Genomic DNA, 16,959 nt, shown 5'->3' with positions numbered 1-16,959 from the left:
TATATTTATTTATTTATTTTACCTTTTCATATTCTTTTTCAGTATAGGTTATCATAAGATATTGGATGTATTTCCCTGTGCTATACAGTAGGACCTTGTTTATTTTATATATAGTAGCGTGTATCTGCAAATCTGGAACTCCCAATTTATGCCTCCCCATCCCCTGATTTGCCTTCTGTGTGACCAGCTACCCTTCTCAGTCTCCTCTGCTGGGTCCTTCTCATATCCCCAACAAAGTACGTATCGGAGGAGTTCCCCATGGCTCAGTCCTTAGGATCTCTTCATTTCTCTGTTTCATTTCCTTGGTGATTTTGTCCAGTCTCAAGGATTTAATTACCATCCATATGTTATAGCTTCCAGATTTATATCTGTGGACTTCTCTTCTGATCTCTGGATTCATATAGTTAACTGTCTACTCAACACCTCCAGTTGGAGGTATAGTAGAGAGCTTGTACTCTTGGCTACCCCATCCTCTAAGTGTATGTTTAATATGGCAGGCAAAAAAAAGATAATCCAAAATAACAGTCAGAGCATGCCACTCCTCTGTTCAAACCCTGCGATGGCTTCCTTTTCCACTCAGAGTAAAAGCCAAAGTCCTTACCATGGCCCAAAGGGCCTTATAGGATCTGAACCATGCTACCTCTCCACCAAGACCACTCTTCCCCCAACTCACTCTGCTCCACCCACACAGTCTACATGCTCCTGCCTTAGAGCTATTTGTCTGACCTGCTGAGTTCTCCAACAGATATCTGAAATTCCAACTCCCTCGCCACTTTCCAGTCTTTCTTCAAGCTTCACCTTCATAAAGAGATTAACTCTAACCTGACATCCTTTGTTCATTTTGCAATCCCCTCCCCAGCCTCACACTCCTAAGCCCCTTTATCTGGCTCCATTTTTTTCTTTCTCTTTCCATTATACCTATTCCTTTTGACATATGGTGATACTTGTTTTTTTAAACATCTATTGATTGTTTTCTGTTTCCCCTGCTAGATTATGAGTTCCTTAAGAAGACAGATTTACTTATTTTCTGTTCTGTCTTAGGAGCCTGGAAATGTGCCTGCCATGCGTTAGGTGCATATTACTTAAGTAAATGTTGGATTTACATAGTGTTTTATACTCCTTGGCATACTGTCATGAGTTACAAAATTATACCCTTTGCCGTTGGCTGAGCAGTTATCATTATTTCCATTATTCAGCTTAGAAAGGTGAGGCCAAAGACAATTTTTTTTTTCTGATCCTTAAGTTTGTTGTTTTTGCTACTTCATCCTGGTTATCAGGTCATTGTTCTTAAAGATTTTGCTTAACCACTGCATAGAACAATAGCCTAAAACATTTATTGGGCACTGACTGCTATTTGCTGGCAACTATGCACAAACACAAAATATAGCCCAGGGTCTGAAAGACGATGTGTTTGGACAAGAAGGTTATGCCTGGGACTTGACCCCTAAGAGGCAAAATGCTTTTCCTTTACCAGCAGAGCTACATACCCTCATGTCAGCAGCTTCTCTTCACTCATGAGCCACCTGGCATCCTGCAATTGATTTGGCTTGTTTAAATCAGGGTTTTGATCTCAGCATTGCTCTGAGATGACACCTTGGAAGGTGACTAATACAATTTTATTAAATTTAGATTTTGGTAATTGGCCAGCACTTACTCACTTGACTGGGGAAGTAAGGGTCCTTTGGTTCTTCTAATCAAGAAATTGAAATAATAAGGCTCTGGCTGATTGTTTTTGAATGCAGTAAGCATATTTCAGGCACAGCTTTATCACTGGTGACCAGGAGCAGTCATACAGCTAGCTGGCAATCCTAGCCGAATAGAGATTCTTTTACTGGAAGTTCCTTCTTTCTCTAAGCCGAGGTCAGAATCTCACCTTTGTCTTCCTTGCAGAGAGTGCTATTCCTCTTCTAGAAGCTTCTGCACATAACTCTCAAAACATTTAGTCCCTTACAGTCTCCAAGTTTCTAGGAGCTCTTACCCTTGATCCTCGCTGGCTATTAAATTCTTACATTCCACTCAGGCATTGATCTAAAGTTTCTCTGTTTAAGGGTTTTTATTTCTAACTAGAGAGAGCAGTTGAATTGATCCTAGTAATCAGTGAGTTTGTTTTGAAAGTCTTGAAGTTGATTTGCCGTAATTATTGGTTCTTTTTGAGTGTGGGAAGGAAATGTTTACTGAGCGCTCACTTCCAGGGTGTCACAGCTGTTTTCGGCACTTCACACACATTCGTTAGTGCAGCTAACCTTGCCATCACCCTGAGGAAAAACTAGGTTCAAGGCCGTTTTACAGATGAAGGTACTTAGGGAGGTTAGGTAAGTTTCCTAAGGCCACACAGCCAGGAAGAGGCAGAGCCAGGATCTGAAACCCCATCTCTAGACTGCTTCAAAATATATTGACTAACATTCTTTAGTACTGCACACACCTAAAACAGAGCCACTAAAACCCACCAACATATGGAAATAACGGATGAGATACCTCACATTTGAGAACCCGGCTTGTAAAATGCCAGCAAGTACAAGCCCTCCGCCAGTCCAGCCATCCCTGTAAGGGTCAGGCGGAGAGGCCTTGGAGACCACTTTTGTCCGTCATTTTAGGAGTGATTAACTATCAACCAGATGTGTAGGAAAATGATTCAATTTGCCTGAAGGTAAAATAAACTGATAAATTGGATGTGGCCGTTTAGACAGGAGAAAATTTTGACCACATGCTTCCACTGTCTCGGCGCGCAGCATGCTGACTGAATTGGACTTGGTGTATTTGTTTCAGTCAAACCTCATACACTTAGGTGCCAGAGGAAACAATCCTGATCTTCTGTCTCCTCTTCCTTCCTCTCTTGTTCTTTTTTACCCCACCTCCTTCATCATCTTCTTTTTGTTTTTACATTGATGTCCCTACTCCAGAGAAGTTGAAAGACCTTGAAATTGATAACCCTGTCTCAGATGTCATTGGTGTCCAGATTTTCGGCTATGATTATGGAATTTTTATTATTAGAGCCAAGGATCAGAAGAAAAATTCAATCAGTGTTTCAATTCCTTTTTCCTTTATGGAAAACTGAGGAAGTGTCTTGGCTCTGTGCTTTAGATATGATATACACCTTTCATGACTTCTGAAGGCTTGAAATTAATTAATTTTCCCCTTCAGCCTAGTCCAGCATCAACTCACTATCCATTGTTTAAAGCAGGAACGCAGCTCCAAGGCTTTTGCATGAATTCGAGTTTCTTATTGATTTCAAAGAATCCCACCCCTGGATGTGTTTAATATGGTTACCACAGTCTCATTTTGTTTTTAATGTAGTTTGAATGGTTTTAGGTGAGGCATATGCTGTCCTGTAAATCGCAGTGCTAACCTCTCTCAATTGTGTAGTTTGACTCCTTCCTACATTTATGGTACTTGCTTAGGCCCTGAAGGCATTTCAGTTTGCAACCCTTATTTAAATGAAAATCAACAGTAATATGATTTAATGATGGTTCAAGATGTCTTTAAGAATATGTATATACGTTTCATCACACAATATATTTCATTTCACATTTTATGTTTTTATGATCAGGTGATGCACCAACAACACTCTTTTCTATAGCCGTTTGAAAAATTTCATTGACATTTTAGCAGCATTTTTTTTTCCCCTCTAAAATGAACATAAATCTCCCAGGTCATTTTGGGGAGAGAAATTTGTTCTAGCAAATAGATTCGGACCTTTATCTGCCATTGATAGTTTGGTGGTTTCAAATGCAGCATTAACCCACAACCTTCCAGATATTTTTCAAGGCAAGCCATCATTGTGCCTGTAAAACTCAGCTATAGTCATGTAGATGTTACTGAGTGACTGTCAATGTGTAGGGTAAATATATATGGTACAAAAGATAACTTGTTGAAGAGATTTGTTCTGTTCAAATCAGGAAACTTATTGATCAATAAGTCATTGTGTATCAAGGTCTCATTTTATGAAAGCTATCCAACCACCAGATGAAGATTTGACCCCAATGGATACCTAAGAGTGTAAAATAGTGTGGACTTGAAAATATAAATTGACACTAACGTTCAACACAGAAAAGAGTGCCAGTTTGGTTTTTATCATATTTTATTACAAGTTCATTTTGAATAAGTAAAAAACATATTATATTACCAATCCAAGGGTTTTGTATGTTTGTGTGTTTAATGATTACTCTGTTGAGGTCCTTTTATATTTTTTTCTTTCTGTTTTTCATAAGCCAAATTACAAAGACGTTTATTTGAATATTAAAAAATAAAATTCTCATTTTAATATTTTTACAATGTCATTTGTTATAAAATTCAAAGACCTGGTTTTCTAATGTGGATCAATTTTTTTTGTCCTTGAAAAATCTACATTAATTCTAAGTACTACTAATGCAGACATCAGAAAAATAAAGTTGAATATTTACAAGCAAAATCAGAGATGAGCAAGAAATGGTCTAATAAAGGCTTAACGCAATCAAGAGTATTTGACATTTTGTTAAAAAGAATATCTGTATTTTGAATGACACAAACCTCAATGTAATCTTCACACATATTTAAAACGTGAAAAATTTAGGCTAGAATGAGCTAAAGATCCTGTTGTTAAGTACTTCATTTAATAAATGAGAAAATGATGACTTGGTTAGTTATGGAAGAATTAGAACTAGGATCCACATCCTAATACCTAAACGGACATTCTTTTCACTACCGCCCACACCTCTGTAGGGCATAATATATAGTCAGAACAGCGAGCATTCGTTGGACAGTTACGTGTCTGGCAGGGAAATCTTGCTTTATTCTCTTAACAATCCTATAAGATAGGTTTCAGAATCCCAATTTTACTGATGAGTCAATTATAAATTTCTATTTTGAGATTAAGTAACTTGCCCAAAGTCACCTTACAGAGCCAGCAATCTAATAAAAGTCTGTCTAAGTTCAAAGTTTCTCCTCTATTTAATTTTTTTTGAAAAATCACAAACAGGTCTACAGAGTTGTATAGGAAATGGAAAGGACAGTATACTGATTGGCGTTTCTCTTTTCAGCTTCCCCATTATGTAGATAAAGTTAAATATTGATGTAAAATTTATAACCTGTGCTCATCACGGGGTATTTGATCCAGAAGAAACCTGAGATAGAGCTAATCCACCCCACTCATTTATAAATGAAGTAATTAAGACCAGAAAGGTCAAGCATTTTCCACCAGGGGAATGGCTGTAAAATAAGAATAGAGCAGAAGTTCCGGCTTGGAGTTCTCTGATTCATCCTCTATTCCATAATCACATTTTTGTAGGTGAAGTGAAAGGAGGGAAAACAAGAAAGAGGGACTGGGAAGACACAAACGGAGTGAGCTGGCCGCTGACAAAAATGCCAGTACATTTTTGGGGAAAGACTGTCTTGTCTGAATGCAGTTGACCTCCACAGGGCCTGGTAACTTTTTTGGCTCTTTGAGCGCTATGAAGGACAAACGACCAGAAGATGCAGTCCACGTTTATCTAAGAAAGGAGAGTCGGTCATTTTTATATCCTATTGTGTCCCCCAAGTAAAATGTATGTTTTATTATGAAAAGTGAGAAAGAATATATCTGTTAGTTGAAACACTAGTCAGCAATTTTAATTTCCTTGTTCTCTTTGTAAGACTTTTCATTGGTTTATCTCAGTGAAAATAAAAGCATCTACAGCACATTTAGTAATTTTCCCCCGACATCTAGTCTAACTTATTTTTTGGGAGAGAGTGAGGTGGCTATAAATACCTTTACCACTTGATCTTATAACCTTAAATGAAGGCAAAACTCCCCTTGGCACTAACAAAAATGTTGTCTCTGAATAGTTACACAGAATCAGGTCCATAACGATTATGAAGCAATTTGGTTCTTTCCCAAGAGATAACGTCTGCAGCACAATTTTCAGATGGAACGCACAGACTAGCACCTTGTCCATATTCCTAATAATGACAAAAATGAAGGAGGAGAAAAGCCAGGAATTCTTGTGGGCTTTAGCCGCCTTGCTTCAAAAGCCTGTCAGCTAAACAAATAAAGTGAAGTAGTGGGAGGGAAAGGCAGCAAAATGAACTGCTGGGGGCTAGAGTTAATGAGTGGTCCGAGGAAGGGGAAGTGATGGCGAAAACACAGAACAAAAATATTTAACACTACCAAAAAGACTTAGCACGCACAAATGAGATCTTTATTCAGTTCCAAAATTGATCACTTTCTTGTGGGATCTGCCTCCAAACCAGCTACAGACTCTTTCCCCCGATCCCCTCACCCCCAAACAAGATGAGTCAGATCAATCAAAAGATGGAAACTTTGAAGCATGGTTAGGCTGCTGGGGAAAAGCATGTAAAATGTGTCTGAGGCTTCATTAAAAAATGCCTACACAACACCTTGGGTAAATCCACAGCAGCTTGGCATTGCCACCTCATTAGGAGTAAAATGAAGTGGTCATTCCCTGAAGACTGCCCTGGCCGTATTCTGACCAATCCCAGGAGAGTGTCCTGCTCACACTCAGTGATTGAAAGCCTAACCAGCCACAAATCCTCTCTCACCTTGGTCTGTGCAAGGCTCTGTTGGTTTCAGGCAACACAGCCAGGCAAGGGCAGTGTATCTCTCCAGGTTCACTGTTAAAAGGGGACTGATTGGAGATTTTCTCCAAAAAGCTTATTGCTCCTTTTCAAAACTTTGAAAACAAATGAGTTACCAACAACTTATCTGAAGAACTACACTAGCCATTAAAACAAACAGTTCTCTGGATGTGACAATGACTGGAATTTTTAGCGATTAGGGACAACACAGAGAAAGAAGGACATTCTTTGAAACAAATGCTTTGGTTCCCAGTACCCTTGTACCAGATGCCATGCGGAATTAAAAAGCAGAAAGCTCCCAGGATGGGGGAGGAGCGAGGCTTTCTCCTGTACATTCTCAGTATTCTTGCCACTTCAAGAGAGGTTCAGGGACCAGCATCACTGGGAGCTTATTAGAAACGCAGATCCCAAATCTGAATCAGAATATGCATATTGACAAGTGATACTTTTGAACATGGAAGTTTGGGAAGCACTGCTCCGCATCAAGGGTCCACAGTAGAGAATATCGTGGAATAATAATAATAAAAATCAGTATAAATGCCATCCTATGTGAACAACTTATCTTTAAACCCTCTTCCTGTCAGTGTGTTTCCAAGGAAGCTACTGACACAAGAGGCTTCAGAATTATGGCAACTACAGAGTGCCAATACTTTGAGACCCAGAAGTTGGTTGGGTTTGATATATAATGATGTGGGCCAATTATTTCAGTTGAAATATTGGTGGCATCATTAATAATTTTTATAAAATCATTTATACTGGAGGTAGAGAAAGTGATATGAATAAACTTAAGGTGTCTGTGTTTATTTGTTTTCCAAGAATAAGTCTTTAAATAATGTAATTTACCCTGAAAAGGACATACAGATCAGAGTTGTCAAGTCAGTGCCTCAGTTTACCTTAGTAATTTTCAATCAAACCATTTTACAGTCAAAACTAAGCTCATCTTATCAAGGACAAACCCATCAGCAACTATACCTGGGTTAATATATGCATGGATGCGTTAAGTGTGTTCTGCTGAGGTTTCCTTAGCTAAATCAATGGCTCTACTTTTATTATAATTTTTTTCTTCTATGTATGCCTTTGTAGTTTTGTGAAAATGACAAAAATATTAGCTTGGTTATTTAAGACTGAATTCCTAAGAGCATGATAACTATTGTGAGGAGTCATGTGAAATGGTCCATGGTCCATCAGCCGAGCTTTATGTCACCAAAGATCCTGATTGCCATGCTGAAATTTATCTTTCCAAAAACAGACATATTTCTGGCTTTCTTATTTTCAGTTACTACTACATTATAGTTCAGTGATTTATGGATTTACCAAACCCAGCATTTTCTAACGTGTGTTTAGAGAAACACAAATGCTAAGCGACATTTAGGGTCCTTTGGTTAATTAAATTTGGAGAATACGGGATTAAACAAAATTATAAGGATTACTTTTCTGCATGACTTCTTAGAGCCTTCATTATGCTGAGATACATTGTTAATACCCAATAGCGGGGATGTAATATTCAATGTTTTTGACCTCAAAAGCTGCATGTTAAAGAGTATTCTCTATGATTAGTGTCTTGAGTTACATACTTTGGGACACCCTAATCTAATCTAATTTCTAATCCTGTTTGGATTTTCATTCTTTCAGAGACCATATTATACCTCTCCTAGTAAAAAATGGTAAACCAGCACATTTGTAGTTGGTACTGCACAACTTAACACTTATTTATACACTCTTTTGTATTTTTCATTGTAGTTTTGCCTCTCAACTCGATTGTAACTCCTTGGGCAGTGTGAATCCTGGATTATACTTTCATATTCACCACAGAATTAACCATTGTGTTGGATTTGTTAGGTAATAAAGTACTTCCTGGTGTACTGTCCTATGCTAAAATTAAGTTTTTCAAGTTTACATGGATATTCAGTCTTTCTAGTATGATTTAATGAGATAATCTGTTATTTAAGTAGAACTTTCTCATGATTTTGTAAACTTTGATCCTACATCCAATAAGACTTCGTCTTTCTGATGAATATAAATACTTCTTGTATATGATTATCAAAGTGATACCAGGATCTGGATCTTCTTCCACATTTAAATCTTAAACACAGACTTTCCTCCTGTGCTATATGTATGCTAGGTATTCTTTCTTTAATTGCAGAAAGCAGACGTGCCAGGAAAATTCCAGTGCAGATGTACCATTAGTCTGAATCTGTTTTGTTATTATTTTCATCACCAGCGTGTTCCTTAATGAAACCTGACAATTGTTTGAGTTTGACACTGCAGAATAATATTGGAATTGTAAGTCTAGAAGCTACTGAAACCTTTATTCCTGGGGGCTGAGTCACAGGGAATTGAGGTCAATGAGCTTCAGGGAAGTTCAGAAAATTCCTGTATTTGATCTTGCCGGCACTTCATTCTTACAAGTACAGCTGCCATTTTTTGGTCACTAAAAGAGTACTGGTAACCTACCTTGTTTACTGCAAAGTTTGTTAGTTGCTCTTCTCCATTTTCACCCACAATGTGTGCTCCTACTTGAATTTAGTCTCTTTACCTAGACACTTCAAAATTAAAAAAGGAAAAGTACTTTTTAAAGCTTAGAAATTCCACTTAGGCTCCATCACCTGGGGGATGAGGTAGTGAGAAGGGGAGGCAGAGATAAGTTATTTCTTCTTCCACCCTCTCAGGCCACTGAAAATTATCTTGATGGTCAATTCCTTGGCAGTAGGTCCTACAAATGTTCACACAGGTTCTTTGGGATGATATGGAGAGCTTATATTTGAGTCTCCTGAATTGATTAGTAACAACCAGTCATGCCCAAACCTATTCAAAAGTATGATGTTTTATAATAGGCTAAATTCTATTTAGTACCCTGGAATTTACTAGTACCTAGTTACAGAATTCAAATCACCATTGCAGACACACATTTGGGTAATATCTGGAACTTGTCTTAGTCCCTTAAATTGGCATCTCAGTGAGTAGGTTGGGCAAAATACTTTTTCTCCACTGGGAAGACAAATATATTTGATAGTTTTAAATATCTATATTAGGGAGTTTGGCCAATTACCTGCCTAAAGACAAAAAACTGGACCCAATTATTTATTAATATTCTTTATTATGTTAGCCTATCCAGTCTTCAACTGAATATATTTTTTTAAACATTGGCATTCCAAGCAGTGAAAATCAATCACCCTCCTCCAATGGATTTGTGCTCATAGAGATAAATTTTATTCTCAAGCATAAAAGTTAAAGTAAGAAAGTGAAATTTCAAAGTCAAGGATATGCCTCAAAACACCTATCAACACTTTCACTCCCACCCTGTCCTCATCTGGACACCATTAGGAGAACCACTAAAATTGAATTCAACGGCTATGTATTATGCATGACTGCATTGTTTACTGTATTGTTTGATGCCATTCAGTTCACCTGAGATGAAATCAGGCCAAGGAGGTAAATTAAGTCTACCTTCAGAACTCTAGACTGCTGACTCTTATAAAAATTGATTTACTAGTTTATCTAACATTTTAAAAACTCATTTGATTAAGTTCTAAATCATATCATTCAGTACTACTACATCAGAAGGTAAAATTAATGATGGTGATAAGGACATTAGAAAAAGCCACAGCATGGTGACATGACAACATGAAAAAACAGATGAATAGCCGCTTAGGAGCAGTGACACAGGGTTCAGATTTCATTTGAATGGTGAAGGGCATCATCCTATTGAGCCGACTGGACGAGGGTAAGTTCATATTGGCACGTGGTTTGATGTCATCATGGGTGACACGGAGCAGTGGTACAGTGAGAAAATGACAGGTGGCATTTTGAAGACCAGAAAAATAGAAATTTGAGGTTAGCTTGAGGTGAAAGTGTTTCATCTTTGCCAGATAAAGAAACAATCCAGTAATTCTGAGATCTAAAGTTTTTTTTTTTTCTATTAACTCTTTAAAAGTAGACTGAAAGGAAAATAAAATTGATGGCAGGATTTCAGGGTCACATTAAGTGTAGGTGACAAGTTTGTGAATGAAATTTAATATCGGTATAATTTTATCAGAATGGAAAGAATGCCATTGTAACGAGATGCATGTGACATCAGGAAATGTATTACCTTTCAAATAACACACATGCTTCCCACACTTTATCATGCCAATGCTCATGCCATCCCAAGAAAGGGGGTGGGTTTAAACTGAAGACAAAAGGATCTTTATTTTTCACTTAGAGATGAAGAAGAGGTATAAAGGGCAAATCAGCACAGGCAATGCTTTCTACCAGAACTTCTTTCTGATACATCAACAATTAGGTGTTCTTTGCAGATTGATCACAATGCATTATTAGCTCTCAAAGCCTTATGTTGATGAATGTCTTATCCAAGTCAGCAGCTTTTGCCTCAAATCTCTTGGCCATCGACCTGCCCTGTCATTCCCTACCTCAGAAATGGCATGGCCGGCTGAGTATAGGTCCCACCTAAAGCAGCAGTCAAATCCCATAAGGAAAGTCACTCACTGCTCCTCATCAAAACGAATTTGGAACTCCTGACTTGTTTTACTGTGTCAAACGTGCTTATGAAGATCAGAAGATGTCATCTTGCAAATGAGGAAAGTCAGACGAAAAGAAACCCTCCCCTTTTAATCACCGAATGACAGATCTAGGAAATAAATCCTGGCTTTCTGTTTCTGTTTCAATAAGCCTAATCACAACAAATAATCAGTTTGCTGCCTTATTCTCCTTTCAAAGAAGAAACGCTGCTATTTTTTGAGTGAGTCTGAGATACAAAGAAAATGTCTATTTTCAGGTGAAAAAAATGAACTCCTGATGTAAAGTTTACATTTTTATTTATGCAAGGGACTAAAACTAGGAAAGGTGTACATCTTAACATAAAAGTGAGAAAACAGTATATTTAACAAAATCTTTGAAACTCTGTAATACTGAACCAGAGTCTAAAAATGAGTCAATCCACTTATACGATGATAAAGATTTGATAATGCTAATCCTGAAAAGTTTGTATGTGAATCAGGCCTCCTGCTTGATTTGAAATGAACACATTTAAGGCCTAGTGTATGCGACTGTCTCTTGGTTTATGAGTGAGACTGAGACAAGTGCACACTTGCCCAAGAAAAGTAGACCTCTCCAGATGTCCCCTTCTGACCGATGAAGAATCACACTCACAGCATGAAATAATCAGGGCTTCGCTCATAAAATAACCACACTGATATTTCTTTATTCCTGTAGGACTAAGAATTGGTTTTTAATGATGAGCAAGCAATTTTGTGTCTTTGAAGTAGAAATAGGGTTTTTAAAACTTTTATTTCAGTGCGTATCAGTTGTCCGTGTTCACCTCTACAGTTATGTGTGAGGGGCTTCAGTGCCGTGGCACCTACGTGTTTTATACAAGATAAAGGAAACATGCTAAAAACTTGCAGGGGTCTCCAAGACATTTGGGCAGCGCTGAACATGCCCCAGCATCACCTGACTTCTCATCAATGCAGTCTTTTATGTTGATTACAAATGGAGTAGTAGTACACAGACAGGAGGTAAGGAGCGGGAAAGAGAAATATGAAAGAATGCAGGGTGTTGGAGAAAATAAAGAAAGCGAAACATGTAAGACAGTGAGTAAAGGCAAGAGGAGGGCCTGGAAAGGGACATTTAAAGGTGATGAAATGGTATGTAGCCAAGTTGATCTTGTACATTATGGTAAATTACTGTATTAAAATTTGTACTCATCCACTTTTTAAGAATGAGGGTCAGAATCATTATATAGTACACTTATCATCCAGGTAGAATTTAGAAGTCGTATGTCATTTTTTAAAACTTAGGAAACAATGAAATACAGAAGTTAAAGCAATTACTAACTTGCTTTTTTTTTCTTGAAACAAATATTTATTAATATCCATATGCACAACTGGAAACCAGTGAAGTTAGGGAATAAATAAGAGCTCATCACTCTAAGAAGCACAGATAAAAATAAACTAAGAAATAGGGATGATGAAAAAATCCAATACCATTACAGCCGATTTTCATCTTGAGAAAAGGGTCACTGCCTAGTTTATCACAGAAAGGAGTTTAGCAATTGTTGAGTGGTTTCTAGGGAAAGCTGAGAACAATGATGAGGGTGTGGACTGAGGGTTCTTACAGGAACTGACCCCCTTGAATGCTTTGTGCAAAACAATGAAATAGCAAAAATAACCATTACCTTTCAGATGCTTCATCAACAAATAGTACATTTTCACCTAAAATGTTAAAGTGAAAATTATGTAATACCAATGCAGATTTTCTTCATTTTGTCTATTTGAACGGCCTTTCTTATAAGGCTAGAGAAGAACATTTTAATTGTTCTTTCAATTACACATTCTCTTAAATCTTAATTCAAATACAGATCAGTTGACTAGTAATTATCCATCACATTTTGGCTGTATGGACAGCAAAATCAGTTATTAAGGGCAAACAACATGATCTTGTTTCAAAAGTGATTCTGATGTTTCCACTGCACAGCAAATCCTGTTTCCAGCTCTTGCCTCACTTTCCAAGATCTGGGTGAACAGACAATTTTGAAAATGCTAGGCCACTCAGCAGGTCTCCGCAGTCTGGAAGAAGCAGAGAGGAGACTCACAAGATTATACCATGAGAACATGTCTACCAGCGTTGGAATCTCCAGAGTGTGGCCAAGGACAACACAGTGTTAGTGGACAAAGGTCCTCAGCTCTCCCCCTGCAGGGTCGGGTGCCTGGGGGATTTGCTCCATTGGATCCCATTCACGTGATAAGTTGATGAATAAATTCTTAAAGAAAAAGACATCCTGCAATACTTTTAATAAAGATCTGGACTATGTGGAAACAAGATAATGGATAAGCCTTTAGAAATAAAAAGTTAAGTGCCTTGGCTATTCTAAAGAAACAACACAAATAGTCTATTTGGGTTTGTAGCATGCTAGACGTTGTGCCAAAACTATGACGAAAATAGAAACTACCTTGTTTCTCACCAACAAATACCAGTGGTGCAATCTTATGACAGCAGTGTGGGGACCACAGGGGTCAAATAATCAGAGACCAGGCCGTCAGAATGAGCCACTCCTCCTTCCTTTTATTATTTGCCTTACCCACAAAAACCGACTGTGTAAGTCCCTTTTCCTAAATCAGATGATAATTCAGTATATTTATACTTTGTTTACTGTATTTAAGAAATCCTCATATCTAAGGATTTCCCAAATTAATGCTAAGCAGAAAAAGAGCAGCAAAAAGGTAAATATTTTTCCTCCTGGATCTTATCTTTTATTAATCTGCATACATGTTATTCCAAATATATACATGTAGCTCACCACATATATATGTGCATAGAATGTATAAATACATATATATTATACATGAATGATTTATTACAGAAATATCAGTGTTTCTAGATTACACTGCATACTTGATGAGCTGTCATTAGTGCAGAAAGGATACATAGCTTTTCAACAAAGGAAAAGAATGAGGCTGCCAGAGTGTTGCAGTGGTTTGGGCTTTTTCTTTTTTTTTTCCAGCATCCATCCCTGCCAATCTCCGCACTGCCAGTAGGGAAAACCATATCCATGGCAACCAACCGTACCATTCCAACCCACATCAATGACGCCTCCAATCTAAACTGTCAAATATTCTATGCACATCATGTAAAATAGGTCTCTTTCCCCTTATACCTCTGTGCATCTCGTTTCCGTGGCTACATGTTTATGCAAATGAGAATTGTCCTTTCTCTCTCAGGTTGATTGAACACTGAATTTGTTTTGCACCTTGGCAATGCAAAGCCATGCTGTCTTGCCACCTGGTCTACCACATAATTGCAAAAAATTACATTATAATGATAACTGTCCCCAAATTAGCCTGATAACACCATCTACCTGCCTTGTGAGCGAAAGAAACAGTGTGCAATAAAGCAGGATGTTAAAACAGAGTCGAGATAGGGGAATAATGTTTAATTGGCTCTCCAGAGTCTACTAATTTTCAGAATTGGAAACCTAGTGTTTGATTTGTTCTTTTTAGTCAGTGAGAAGAAAAAAATATCCTTCATAAATTCTGAATGACAAATTTGCCCATCCTTTTTTTGCATGTGGTTCCAGCATCCCAGGGAATCTAAAGTGTCATTTCCTCTCTGGAAGAAAGGAAGCACAAAACATGCTAGGTGTGTGCTCTACATTTTCACTCAGTAGCAGCTCTAGCTATAAATTTCTCCAGATCTCTGTAGCTCAGTCTTTTTTTCTCAAACCCCTCCAAATCCTGGATCAATACCTTTCTTTTAAAGTTAAGATGCAGGCTTTTTACTGGATGACACATATGAAAATAAAATAAAGCTGGGAATCTAAAAGAATTATCTTCTCTCCTCCCTCATCGCCTTTAATCTATTGCTTCCCACTAGATTATGTTCTGTAAATAATTTTGAGGTGGCGGTGGTGGTAGGAGATTCTTCTTTAGAAAAATCACAATTACATATTTTGCAAATGATAATGAGAACAATCAATTGCTTTTTATTTAGTTCATTTTAAACTATAGCTTACATTGATATGGTGACTTTAACTAAGGACATTTTTTTCCGTTAATTTTTTTTTAACCAAAAAAAAAAGGAAATGGGCAGGTCCAAATGTGGTACGTAATGTGTTTCCCTGGGGTGTAAATGACAAAATAAAAGATACTAGATTCTGTTTTAGTAAATGCTGAGGATATATTTTACTTCTCCTCCCGCATCATACTTCTCTCCCTGCAAAACAAACCCTTAAGTATTTTAAAAAACAGAAACAATTGTATACAATATCATGAGATTTTCAGCTCAGACTGATATTTTGAACTTTGTTTATAAAGACTCAGAGTCACCTTTGAGTAGATGAGGGAGAAGCAAAGGTTAGAAAGGTGGACAGGACCCCTTCTCAGTTTAATAGTTCATCTGTAAATGTGTCCTGGACAAAGAGGAAAAAAACGAAGTTTCCAAAGCCAGATTCTTCACGTATTTTCCCCCCTCGTCCTCTCCAAACTCTGCATACCTTGTAGGGTTCAGCTGAGGCCCCACTGTCTCCTAAGAAGAACCAAGTGATGACCCCCTTCTCTGAGGTCTCTGCTCTATCATGTTTCAGCATTTCACTAGATGCCGTTTCCTGATGACTTGCTCTCTGACAAGATTGCAAACCCTGGGGAGGAGTTGAGGGAAAATAATTTCATAGGATTCTTTTGTATTTTCTATCCTTAAAGCAAATATTTTGCTAAGTTAAATTCAGTATCAAGTCTTGAGTGTTCCTGAGTTTTAGATTCAGACACTCAGGCAGGGAGCAGCTAAGAAACATGCCTCTGGTCATGGCAGAAGGGAAATCAACTTTTAGTTGTGTTCACCAAGTTCAAGAAATCATGTCACATGTTTTACATATGAACAATAGTCTGTTCCTTGGTAAAATTTACTCTTAAATAACAGATTATATTTTTCAAAAACAATAATAGTTGGAAGAGAGAACATAATGTCTTTAATAATTCTGTTTGATTGTTATGTCTCTGCCAGTAATCTTGCTTCCTGAGCAATGTTCATGGGTCTCTGGGGAATTACTAAGGAAGTGAAGAGCTAATTTTATAAAGATTACAGTCAAATAGGGTGATAAATACATGTAAACACAAATGACACAAACAATTAAAATTTGTGTCTCAATATCAGTTAAAACTGTTAATACTATATCATTCCAATGAATTTATCAAATATAATATACAAAATTTCCAAGTAGTTTGGAAGGCTAAAAAAAATGATCATTGGAGTTGTGTTCTAGGAAAAAAAGTATGGGTGAATAATTTGACTCAGTTTTACCTGAGGAGGACAAATATTGAAGGATCTGACTTTTTGCATGAAGTCAGTTTTTTAAAGCCTCAAATTTGTGCACTTGGACTGTCTCCGCTCAGTCTCAATGATGGAGTTCCTTCTTCTTCTAAATAGACTTTCTCTGGACAAGAAACTCCCTCTCAGAATGTCATTCTATTCAGCCATCCTTTGCCTAATTCACCTTATTCTCCCTTTAACTGCCTTGGTGTGAAAAATGAAATGGAGAAATAAGAAGAAATTCATTTGCACAATGTGAGGGCCCCCAAACTTTGAATTCCACAAGTGAAAAAATAGAAAGTTTATGCAAACAACTAGAAATTGCCTCAATTCTCTTATCCTCTTTTTGTGCCTACACAGTTTACACTGCTTGGCATTCTCTTATGAGAGAGATTTTCCCTTAGAATCAATGCAGAGAAAAATAAATGACAAACAACAAAAATCCATCAACCAAGATCACCTACTTCCTTGTGAAGCAATAACACTGTTATCAAATAATAATAGTAAATTCTTAAGAGATACCATGTTCAGAGCATGATTTTAAGCCCTTTATATAATCTAAATCATTTAATCCTCAAGAGTTTTATAAATTAGATACAATTATTTACCTTA

Source organism: Camelus ferus, chromosome 3 (genome assembly GCF_009834535.1).
Source record: "Camelus ferus isolate YT-003-E chromosome 3, BCGSAC_Cfer_1.0, whole genome shotgun sequence".
NCBI classification, from domain to species: domain Eukaryota; kingdom Metazoa; phylum Chordata; class Mammalia; order Artiodactyla; family Camelidae; genus Camelus; species Camelus ferus.
This window is presented reverse-complemented; position numbering follows the sequence as displayed.